Here is a 12,242-nt window from a genome sequence, read left to right on the forward strand (position 1 = left end):
CGGGGATCATGTACAATCTGACAAGGAACAGTCGTAAAGGACTATTATAAATCGCAGTGTGCACCCGGCTTTATACGTCATCATAACATTACATTATTATTGGAAATATTTTTTATTTAATAGTAAAAGTAGTCGGGGGGAGCATTTTAAAAGTCGCTCAGATCAGCAACAAGATTCCATCTTTATCCTCATGTTTTTATCAAAGCATGTATTGTGCTCAGGAAATGAAACTATAAAGTCTTACATTTTGAAATTTAAATACTGTGTCCCTGTTTGAAGATGTTTGCTTTCAGCAGGCATTGCATAAACTGTAAAAAGGCCTGTGATCAAAGTCTATGGCTTTAGTTTGGGTGTCACCATTGGGTCAGAATAATTCATAACCCAGAGCAGTGTTGTTGATGTAAGCAGATCAGTAGATCAATGAAAGTCTGGCAGTTTGTATCCAAGAGCTATGCATGAGCATCAATGGGAAATTGATTGTGATTCAGAGCAGTTCTCTCATGCATTGAGAGGGAAAATAGCCCGGAATAACACGCTGATCCATTCAAAACCACTGTTGCTGCTGTTAGAATTTAGAGATGGATTGGTGAAAAAGCCATTTGGGAGGGTGTTGGGAGTTTGGGAGTTAAAGTCATCATGGATTACAAAGCAGCAATTTCCAGAGATATAATGCCATTGACTGCATTTAATACCAACTGCTAGAATTTGGACAGTGTATGCCTGTTTGTCAAGATTGTTTCTGTCACATGGGCTATCTTTTCATCTTTATTTTCTGTTTTTCTCTCTGTTCTTTCATTGTCCCATCAGCTGCTCTATCTTGTTCTTCCTAGAGTAAACAATCCCCTCTGCTCAAGCATGCCAGCTATTTGCTGTGGATAACATGTAGCTTTTGGATACTTTTCAGATGTTGGTCCCAAAAGGGAGGCAGGGATATAATTTTAGGTTTTTCTCTCCCCTTTTTGACTTCACAACAGTCTATCTTTTCCTTTTTTCTTTGTCCACCCCAACCTCTCTCTCTCTCTCTCTCTCTCTCTCTCTCTCTCTCTCTCTCTCTCTCTCTCTCTCTCTCTCTCTCTCTCTCTCTCTCTCTCTCTCTCTCTCTCTCTCTCTCAATCTGTTTCCCCCAGTTCCTCCTCTTCCTTTCACATAGGTATTATTTTATATAATGCAAAGTCAATAATGAAACAAAAAAACACAATTTCCTTTTCCCAACCCCTTTTTAAAGTTTAAACAAAAAACTTTTAAAACCGTTTTTGTTCATTGAAATCAAACCATGAAATAAAATAAAAATGTAAACATTAGATGAAAATTAGACATTTTGCCTGGGCAACTAGTTGAAGAACTGGAAATAAGTAAAAAGTAAACCTAAACTAAAACTAAAATTAAAATGGACGAATAAATTAAACCTAAATAGTAATATATGTATTTAAAAAATAACAATTACAAAAGCACAAATCAGAATTACTTGAAATATAAACAAAAATTTAATCTGAAAACATAAAAATAAAAGCTATTCAAAATATTAAATATAATAGTAAATGTTATCAAAATAACAGAGTCCTTAATCCCACATTGCACCAATATTATCCAGTGTTTTAGGCCTGGTTTCACAGACAAGGCTTAGTTTGAGCCAGGGTTAGTTTAATAAGGACAAATAAATATCTTTTATAAACATGCCTTGGAAACTCGTCTTGAGACAAGACAATGGCACTGACATATTTTAAGAAAGCTCAGTGCAAGTTCCTTTCAATTAAAAGAGCTCAAACATGCATTTTAGTCTGGGACTAGGCTTAAGCCTTGTCTGTGAACCCTGGGGTTAAAGTATTTTGTCAGTACAATCTTAAATTATATGCTCTTTCATTAAAAAAAAGTTTAATAAAAATAAATAAATAGCTGTAAATAGCTATGTTGTTTCTAACATGTCCATGTTGTCTTCCTCCGCTGGTGTTAAGGCCCGTTAACTGTGATTCCTGTCTTGAGATCAGTGCCAAAAAGGGAATGGATCCAGTGGAGAATTCTTAGCTTATCATGGCAATGTTTATGGAGCTCGGATTTGAGCGATGTCCTGGGGCTGGCTTTCCTCTATGTATGCTACCTCGTAATGAACTCTGGGTTAACAAATAGCGAGTGTTGAAGTTTGTAATATCACGTTTCGCTTCAAAAGCTTCAAACAGTCCACAAAGGCATTTAAACATGCACAGAGTTATTTTCACACATGATCTGATGATGACAAATGCCTTTGAGAAAACAATGTGATTCTTTCTTTCCCACACTTGATGCTTATTCTTGATAGTGAGGTGATTATTAAGAAATGTAAGATAAGCTTGTAATTGAGCATAGTGTACACACAGTCTAATGTTATCGGAGTTTCCGCCCTCCAGTGAGTTATTTTCTGCTTTGGGCTTTTTTTGTTTATTTCCTTTTTGACTGTATAGACATGTATCGATATACGGCAATGGCACTTATGGAACAGCAGAAATGCAGCCTTTACCATGTTAACCCCTGTAAACAAAGCAGGTTGTGCTACTTTCTGTTTTTTAACAGTATTTACCTAAAACAACCCTTCAGATTTGTATATGGTGTTTATTACAGAACTATACTCACCATGTTTAAACCTAAAAAAATAAATAATGTAAATAATGTCATAATTTACTTTTTCCGAACCTGTGCGAATGTCTTTTTTTCTGCTGAACACTGTCAGTAACCAAACAGTCGATGGGACCCCATTTATTTGCATGGTGTGTTTTTTCCATACTATAGAAGTCAATGGGGTCCATCAAATGTTTGGTTACCTATATTCTTCAAAGTATCTTCTTTTGTGTTCTGCAGAAGAAAGAAATTCATACAGGTTGGAACAACTTGAGGGTGATTAAATGATGACAGAATTAAACATTTTGGATGAACTATCCCTTTAAAGGCTTTTAAAGTTTTCATTAAAAAAAATTTTTTTGTGTAGCCTATTGTTTTGTTTTATTTTAATATTATTTTTACCATAAGAGAGTAAGCTATTAAACCCGCTAGGAGGATAACATTTAAGTTTTGTTATGTAATTAAATACCGTGATAAAAGTTTCAGTTACTATCGTGATATGAAAATGTGTTGCCATCACGCCAAGACACATGTTTTGTCCTCTCAAAGCTCGCTCTAGTCCCATCCTGTTCTTGAGTTGCACTGTTTTAAAGTATATAAAAGTGTGTCTTCTTGAATCCCCTCATCGTACTTTGTGTTTAGTCTACGCCATCATCTCTTTGTAGAGATACTGATCATCCTGTATTTTCCATGATGAGCGCTTGATGAGAGACTAATTACCCCAATCCACAGAGAAACAGCATGACATGTGTTTAAGTAGACACATGCGTTTATGTTATCACGTGGATGGGTCTTTTTGCCCATGCAATGTTTTGTCCATGTGACTGGTACTGTGTTTCTTGCTTACAGCAAAATACAATTAGACCATTAGATGTCAATAATGTTATCTTACTGGATCAGTGTGACAGGGCTATGAGTAAATCCTACTTGTAAATACACATTTGAAAGACAAGACAGGCAGTGATATCACTAGAAAGCAGATGTTTCAGATTTCAAGAAACAGGTGGATAATGCAGTATAAGGGATAAGGATCAAGAGCACTTTAAAGTAGTGGGGGAAGAGGAAGCGAGATGGAGGCTGGGGAAAGGGGGCTAGTAAAACAGGATAAATTTTTCCCGGTGAAAAAGGATGTCTCCTCAGGAAATTACTTTCACATAGGTTTCGAAGCCTGCCAAGACTTTAAACTCTCTTTCTCGTTTCATTCTTTTTAAACGCAACCCAAAACATTTGATAGCAGTTGTCTTCCTACAATACTTCTGTCTGGGTGTGAAATTAAATTCCATCAGTCCCAAAAAAAAAAAGCCATGTAGTCATTCTCTTGTTGTTGTAGGTAATGACAGACATGTTTATACTTCTATGACGTGACGTAGTGCCCAAGTCTTTGAGGTGGAGTCTAGGTCAATTCTATCAAGGACGAGTGCAAGTCAAGTCTCATATCCTTTTTGGTAATATTTTTAGTTAGTTATATAAACTTTCTAGATTAGTTATATAAACTTTGTTGAAGAGCAATCGATTTCATATTTTGTTTTTTAAAAGTCTTCTCCAATTTGGTGTCCAAGTGAAGTCTCAAGTAATTTGTTCACAAATCTTTGTAGCATAAGAAAATTCTTAAATCCATTTTTAGAAAGGCTGTTTAAACTGCAAGTTATATATGGTCAGAAGTGATTTTTTTGGGGGACTGCATTCATTTAGCTGTTGCATCCATGGTTTTGCAACACAACCAAACCCTTTAAATTCATTGTGCTTGAGACCTAGCGATGGATGTTTCGCCATTGTTAATGTTTTTCATGTGGGCAGTCTGCACACATTTGTGTCACACGCATTCAGTTTTGTTTGTTCATATCTGTTTTCATGGACTTTTAGTTTGTTTTCATCAGTCACATGTGTTCTTTGTCTTCGTTTCCCGCCACTCATCGGTTTCCATAGACAATAAAACTCATCATCACAGCTGATCATCATTTAGTTAATCACCATCATGTCTTTAAGTTCCTCCCTGTCCAGTCTCAGTTGTCGGTCGATGTTTGCGTGTTGTGTGTGTTTACCCTTGTTTCACACACGCACTGTCACACCTTCTGTCTGCTTCCTGTGCTTAATGTTTTTTTAAAGGAGAACTCCGGTCAATTTTAACATTGAGCTCAATTTTTAGTACATTTGGAGTGCTGTCAATACAGAGAACAACGACAAAAATCGGTGTTGCCTACACCGTGTTATCCTCTTTTTAAAATTTGCACCCTATTGACTTGAATGGGGCAAGTTTTAAACCTACTTTTATCCTCTTAACATCCTTGATGTGTCATTACAAGTGCCCAGCCATGTTGAGTGATTCCTTCAGATTGAACACGGTGAATCTGACTGCATTAGATGTGAAAGATATTAATAAAAATGATGTAAATTCAACAAGCGCACATACCTATATTTACTTCCTGTTTTCGGTCGAAGTCCACAGTAGTCGACTGTCGAGTTCACGCACGTGATCATAGGTAACTAAGATGATTTTTTTTACAAATATCCATCAGAGCTGATATTCTCAAAACACCACACAGCACCGTCTTCGGCTGACAGCTGACAGTCTTAGTCTCCACTGTTGCTTAGTTACCTATGATCACGCGTGTGACCTCGACAATTGACTACTGTGGACTTCGACCAAAAACAGGAAGTACAGGTATGTGCGCTTGTTGAATTAACATCATTTTTATTAATATCTTTCACATCTACTGCAGTCAGATTCACCGTGTTCACTCTGAAGGAATCACTCAACATGGCTGGGCACTTGTAATGACCCATCAAGGATGTTCAGAGGATAAAAGCAGGTTTAAAACTTGCCCCATTGAAGTAAATAGGGTGCACATTTTAAAAAGAGGATAACACGGTGAAGGCAACACTGATTTTTGTCGTTGTTCTCTGTATTGACAGCACTCCAAATTTACTAAAAATTGAGCTCAATGTTAAAATTGACCGGAGTTCTCCTTTAAAATCACTTTGTATTGAATCCTGTGTACCTTCGACCAAACCTAGAATGGATTATGCAGGCAAATTTGCTACGATTGCTTGTGAGAGCCTCACCAAAAACTTCTGTCGTCTTGTTGTCACCAGCCCCTTCGATGACGATAACCTGAAGTCATTGTTCTGGATCGGGGCGAATTATCATCACCCTGTAGACCTCTCAGACACATCTGGACTCAACTGGAGGGTTGCTACCATCCGGTGTCTGGAGAATATACCCCCGGGCCATAACATAGCCGGACCCAGAGCTTGTTTCACTACCTGTGAGCCCGCGACAGCTGTGGCCAAGGGTATACTGGTGTAAAAAGTGACTGAGGACTGGCTGATGAACTTCAGTTTGGAGGTATCGTCTCCCACCCTATCCCACTCCATTTTTCGTTCTTCATCGCTGTCTAGACAGTACTGTGATTTTTCGTTTGCTCTGAACATTCATCGCTGTTTCTAGTCACAATGGACTGTTTGAAGTCTGATTTATCTGTTTGCTCGGATCCTTCATCTCTAGACAGCACATTGGACTGTTTAGACTGTGATTTATCTGTTTGCTCTGAACATTTATCACTGTTTCTAAACAGCACAGAGATCTGCATGGACAATGTATTCTTACCTTCGACCCTGTCAAGTCTCCATCTGCCTCTGTCACCACCGCCCTTCTCAGCCAATCCTACAGCCCCGCCTCTGCTGGAGGTTTGCAGCCCATCGCAATCTCCTGGAATGCCATGCTGTGACGTTGAGCCTCAGGCCAAGCAACCACCATCCGCCTCCGCCCTCTGAACACCTTGCTCCATCTCGGCCCGTCGACCTGTCGGCTCCGCTTTGGCTCCTCTCACCTTCGGCTGCACCAGACTCTACTGGGTTCCCTTGTGCCATTGGCTCCCCCTTGGTCAGTCGTCACTCCTCCATCACGGACTTGCGGATCTTCCGCTACGCTCCATTTCTCCACTCAGCGGGCTCCTCCTTCCCTTCGGGTACGCCTTGGTCCTCCATCACACCGGCATCGCCACAGTTCTCGGGCACTCTGGCTCCACCTCAGACGTTCAGCACTGCAGCATCGCCTAGGCCTCCTGGAAACCATCGGTTCCGCCTCCGCCGGTCGTGCCCCAGTTGACGTCAGCCTCTACTCCACCTTGGCTCCTCTCTCCCTCGACTCTGCCGTGGGCTGGCGTCTCTGGGCTCTGGGTTTGTGCCTTTGGACGTCTACCATCATCGCCGCTGGGGTCTCGTCGTCGTCTGGATGTCACCATTCCTCCGTCGCCTCCATCTCTACACCCTCCTTCTTAGCCTCCTCCTTCTCCTCACCAAGCCGTGAGGTCAACGCCTTCCGGGAGAAGGTGTTCTGTCTTCAGCCTCAGCCTCTTGACAATTTGTCTCAGAAAACTGTGTAAAAATAACCAGGATAGGTTGACCAGTGAAATTTGCTTAAAGCTAAAGGTGATGAATCCATGCAGTGAATTATTAACTTGCTGAACGTTACTCAACTCACCAAGAATTCAGGCTGTCTTGTTTTAATAGTCCATTTCTGATCTACACCTTCCTTTCCATTTCTGAAGAATACACTGAGATACTGTGTGTGATTTGTGTGTGAATATACATTAGGTGACCGACAAGAACAGTTAAGGGGTTCAGTGATTGTCAATTAGACACAAGCATCTGCCATTAAATGTCACGCTCACAAACTCAAACATATTTTTCTCATATTTCTCCATCCAATTTTCCCCTAAAAGCAAATATTTGTCTAATTGTTGCGCCAAGGCACAGACACAGAGCCCAGTGGTCAGGTCTCCTATTTAAAGTCCATTAGTAGCTGGAAAGGAGCGTTGACTTGGGTTATGAAAGCCAGATGTTGCCGTCTGAGAAGGAAAGCGTTTTTTTCTTTGTGTGTGTGTGTGTGTGTGTGTTGGATGGAGGATGGGGTGTTTAATGTGTGGTTCGTGGGCTATTGAATTTTTAGCATTTAAAATTAACCCAGAAGCTAACGACAGAGCATCTTTACAACCTTTACAGACTTAATGAACTCATAATGAGGATAAACACATCCATATTTTCTACAGTAAGTGCATGAGAAGCCAGTAATATTTCTGACTCCACCTGCTTCCTTCCCGCTTTCCTGAGGAGCTTGACGCTAATTAACTTCCTTTTGGGAACATGCCCTTTCTTGGCACAGGCCTCCTTGGAATGGCGGGTGCTGTGAAACCGGGTTGGAGGTGTAGCCCCAAAGAATTTGTTTGGGCTATGTCCCTGCTTCCGTGAATTCTGCCCTGTCAGGAAGTGTGACTCGGCCCAGACAATAGGCAATTGTGAGGCTGGACCTGAGCTAGCAGGAAACTCAACACACACACACGCAGTGTCACAATCAACCTTAGTGTCTTAAAACAGTCCACTGAAGTCAAAGTGGACTGTTGCCATCTCAAAATGACTTTTTAAAGGCCCGTTCACACCAAGAATGATAACTTTAATGATAACGGTAAAGGTAAAGTTAAAAAAATCAATCTAAATTTAAAAGAATTGCAATCCACAACTATAACAATAACGACACAAAGGATTGAACTTTCAGAAAGAAAAAAAAATTCCAGCTGATGATCAATAAAGAAATTAACAGCCGACTTTAAAGTCACCATGAAATCAAACCTGACAATATCTTTTATGGAATATTGCAATAAATAATTTCTATGCACATCATTATTTTTTTAAAATATATATTTGCCTTTATCTTCTTTATTCAAAATAATTTATCCGCGACCGACCTCTTGCAGTAACATCTCTTCTCTGGTGATGTGTTTACTGGCGTGAGGGCGGTATAGCCTGTCACTCACATGAGATCACAGCAACAATAGCAAACCACAACAATCCAATCAATTTCTGATGGACAAAATCAAGCCCGCCCAACATTTTTTCTTGTTCGAGAAGCCGCTTCACTTGGATATATGTCACAATAGGGAAGAAAATACTATCACAACTTCCTTTTTATGCCGACTTAAAGGCTTGAGCATTTAAAGTGGCAGTTGACAAAACTGCAACACACGCTTATATTAAACTGAACAATATCGTCCATGAGTGTGGATGCTAATTTAGTTATCATTATAGTTATCGTCCTTGGTGTCAACGGCCATTAAATGCACTTTTTCTCTTTCACTAGTCTATGCGTTATATGAAAAGTCTGCTTTGGATCCCATGGAAAATGTCATCCCCATTCCCTAATCCTGAATCTATCTGCTTGGTGTGATAACACTTAAGAGGACAGCTTACATAACTATGTGTATGTTTACATAGTTTAGCCTGTTTTTAAAGTATGTCCAAGGACAAAAACATAGGTCAAGAATGTGTGTGTGTCCAGAGCTGTGAGGAATGTCGTAGTCTGACCTCTGACCCCTCTGTGTGTTTGTGTGTCCACGCCTTGCTTGTCTCCACTCATGCACACACACGCATAAAAAGATCTGAAATCTTTCCCTTTGGCCTTGTACAAATACTAGACATATACACAAAGAAAAACACCTGAAATTGGACGCTTCCTAAAACAAACAAATGTACCATTGTGTCCTCATGTATCCTTCCTTCTTTCACAGTTAGCGTTTCGTGTGTATTGCCAATAAATGTTTGTCGTCTGTCTGAGCAAACGTGGGGTTTCTAGTCTGTTTCTCTTGGGTTCTTTTGCCTGTGCATTTGAAGTCTGTGCACATATCTCAGTGTAATTACCCTTGTGGTGTGCCAGGGGTGGGATCTTAATGGTAGAGTCTGTCAGGGAGGGTATAAAGCATGGCATTTTGGTTTTTATACAGTAGCAGCATTTTAAAGGCAAAGCTAATGGATATTACATTACTGTTGTGAGAATAGAAGAGCTCAAAATACAGTAAAAATGCATGGGATGCATTATCTTTAAGCAAAGCATGATTTATTTTTACAGCTAACACTCACTATTTTGCTTTGCTTAGAAGTAATCCAAGACTAGCTTTCAGATGTTTTTGTCTTTTCAGGTGTAAATCCCCACTGCTCAAATGATTTAAAATCATATTTCAGAAATAGGGATTTACAACTGAAAAAAAAACAGGTTTACAAACAGAGTTTTTGCTGTAAATAAATTATGTCTATATCATTGTAATGAAAAAAAGTTAAAATATAAAACATACATCATTTTTTTGTACATTACAAATACTGTACGTTGGTAAAGATCATTAAATAGGAATAACTCACTATTCAGAATAATGGAATTGTAAAAAAAAAGAATATATATATATATATATATATATATATATATATATATATATATATATATATATATATATATATAATTTATTAACTTGCTAAAACACACACACATTTTTCCAATCTATAAATTATATTTATTGATATCATACATAATCAAAATCTTGAATTTTACAGAAGAACAAAATAAACTGTTTAGTTAATTGAATATCATTTTAAAAAATATTTTCATGATTTGTTATCACAACATTTTTTTTCCGTCAAATCAACTTAGATAATTTATGTGGTTCAGATAACATAATATTCTGAGTTTCTGTTGATTAAACCAATCTCCTTCATTTTATTAAATACCTTCTTTAATTTCAATTAACTTAAAATTTTAAGGCAACCAGTTTACTTTATTTTTTACCAACAATATTTTTTTACAGTGTACCAACACCAACACACATATTAATAGTTTCTGTTAATAAAACAGTGTATGTCATAATTATAGCAGAAATATCTTATCTTTGATTATTGTGTTGGACAGTGGGTTGAGAATAGCCATTAGGGTGTGTGACCTGGGCATGTCTTTAGGCGTTTCAAATCTATTGATGTGCTGTCTAATTAACACTGCATCATAATATCCAGCATCCTTCAGCTGAAATTCAGGAAAGTAAATATCCACCAGCATGCACAGACTATCTGGTTGTTATGTGGTTACCAGAGTAACAGGACTCCTGGAGGACCAGGCTGGAGCCTGCGGCCGCTGGGCTGCTGTGTGTGAAGGCCTGTCGCTCCGTGGCTCTATGCCCAGCCACCACTCCGGAAAATTCCTCTGTAAGGGTCAGCAGCGGAGATGCATTCGAAGCCATATACAGCCATTTTACTAACTGCACCTTTAAATGGTTACCTCATTAAATGTGTTTGCTGAGAATGCAAGGCAAGGGATGCACATGCATGTGGTTCCACATTTTAAATAAATCTTGCATAAACATCAAAACTAAATCAGAGGGATTGCAGTTGGTTTGTGATTTATGAGAAACGCAGTAGAAAAAGACTGTGTGGTCCATCGATTTTGCTCATCTGGCACTGCGTCATCTGGCTCATAAGGCTTTCAGTCTGTTGAAGTGAGGCTTTGCTAAGCCTGATGTTACATGCACTCACCAAAACATTAGCATTTGCAGTTCTTAAGGACACTCGATAACCGTCATTTTAATTTCACACAGCTAACGAAAACCGCCACAGGCCCCCAAAGGATTTTCAAATATTTTTTTAAAGCCAAAACATTTGATCCTGACAGATCCCAACAAATGTGCAACATGGGGGAAACTACTGTTCAAACAGTAACTTAGCAGGAGTCCTGCAGCCTCCAAGTTGTTTGTTCTTCTTTGGCTTTGCCTTTAGCTGATTTTAAGGTAAACTGAATAGTGTATGCCTAAAAATGAGAGGATATTACATATATCCCTTTTATATAATATTATATCCCGGTTTATGGAATTTTGTATTTAACTCAAAGTAGACTAGAGCTTTATACCTCAGGCTCTATTAATTAGCTTTAATAGTCAAAAGTTTCATTTCAGGTTAAGTTTAAGAAGGAAAACCTAATGAGAATTGGAAATTTCTCATGCCATTTGCATACCACATGTTTTAGATGAATTGGAGAGAAACTAAAACAAAACACAGAACATCTCTGTGATATGAATATATATATTAATTCATACACTGCATGTCTCATGATTAAGTTTCTAAACCTATGTTCGCCCTGTGGCGCCCTGTTCGCCTTAACTCACTGACTGATATTTCCTGTTGGCTGGCAAAGAGTAGCAGATTCCAATGCAAGGCACTTTTGTCTTCCTGTATAAATTCACACTCTAAAACATCCTTCCTACGGCTACTTTAAAAGTCTAAACCCCACTTCTATAGGTTTCTAGATGGCAGCCTCACGAAAAATGTGTTTTTGGAAGACTGCATGGCATTCTTGTGTGGTCCAGCTAATAGTGGGCTGCGGAAGTGTAGAGTTGCGAGCAGCTGCACCTGGGATGGGACTTGGGCCTGGGGTGACGTGTGAACATGGTCAACAAATTAAGGTCCCTTCAACTCTTAACTGATGAGAAAGATATGGGGGAGAAAAAGCTAAATATTTACAGCATTGAAGAGCAGGGTTATTATCCTTAACTAAAACTGAAATGAAAACTGAAAAATATACAAATAAAAGCTCATTCAGAAGTATTATGCACAATGCACATAGAATAAGGTTGCAGTCGCCACTCCTGACGTAGCCTATGTGTCCAAATCCTGGTTCCTGGCTCCCTCTTATGGTCAAAATGTTCATAACTCCACAATCAGCAGAATCTTAGGAACTGTTCATTACTGATATGAAGATTAAATTAAAAATCAGCTTATATATATATAAAAAAGAAACCAACAGTATTTAGAAACATGAAAGGATCTTAAAATCAAATGGAGATTTC

The sequence above is a fragment of the Phoxinus phoxinus genome, assembly GCF_949152265.1.
Source record: "Phoxinus phoxinus genome assembly, chromosome: 21".
In the NCBI taxonomy this organism is placed as follows: Eukaryota; Metazoa; Chordata; class Actinopteri; order Cypriniformes; family Leuciscidae; genus Phoxinus; species Phoxinus phoxinus.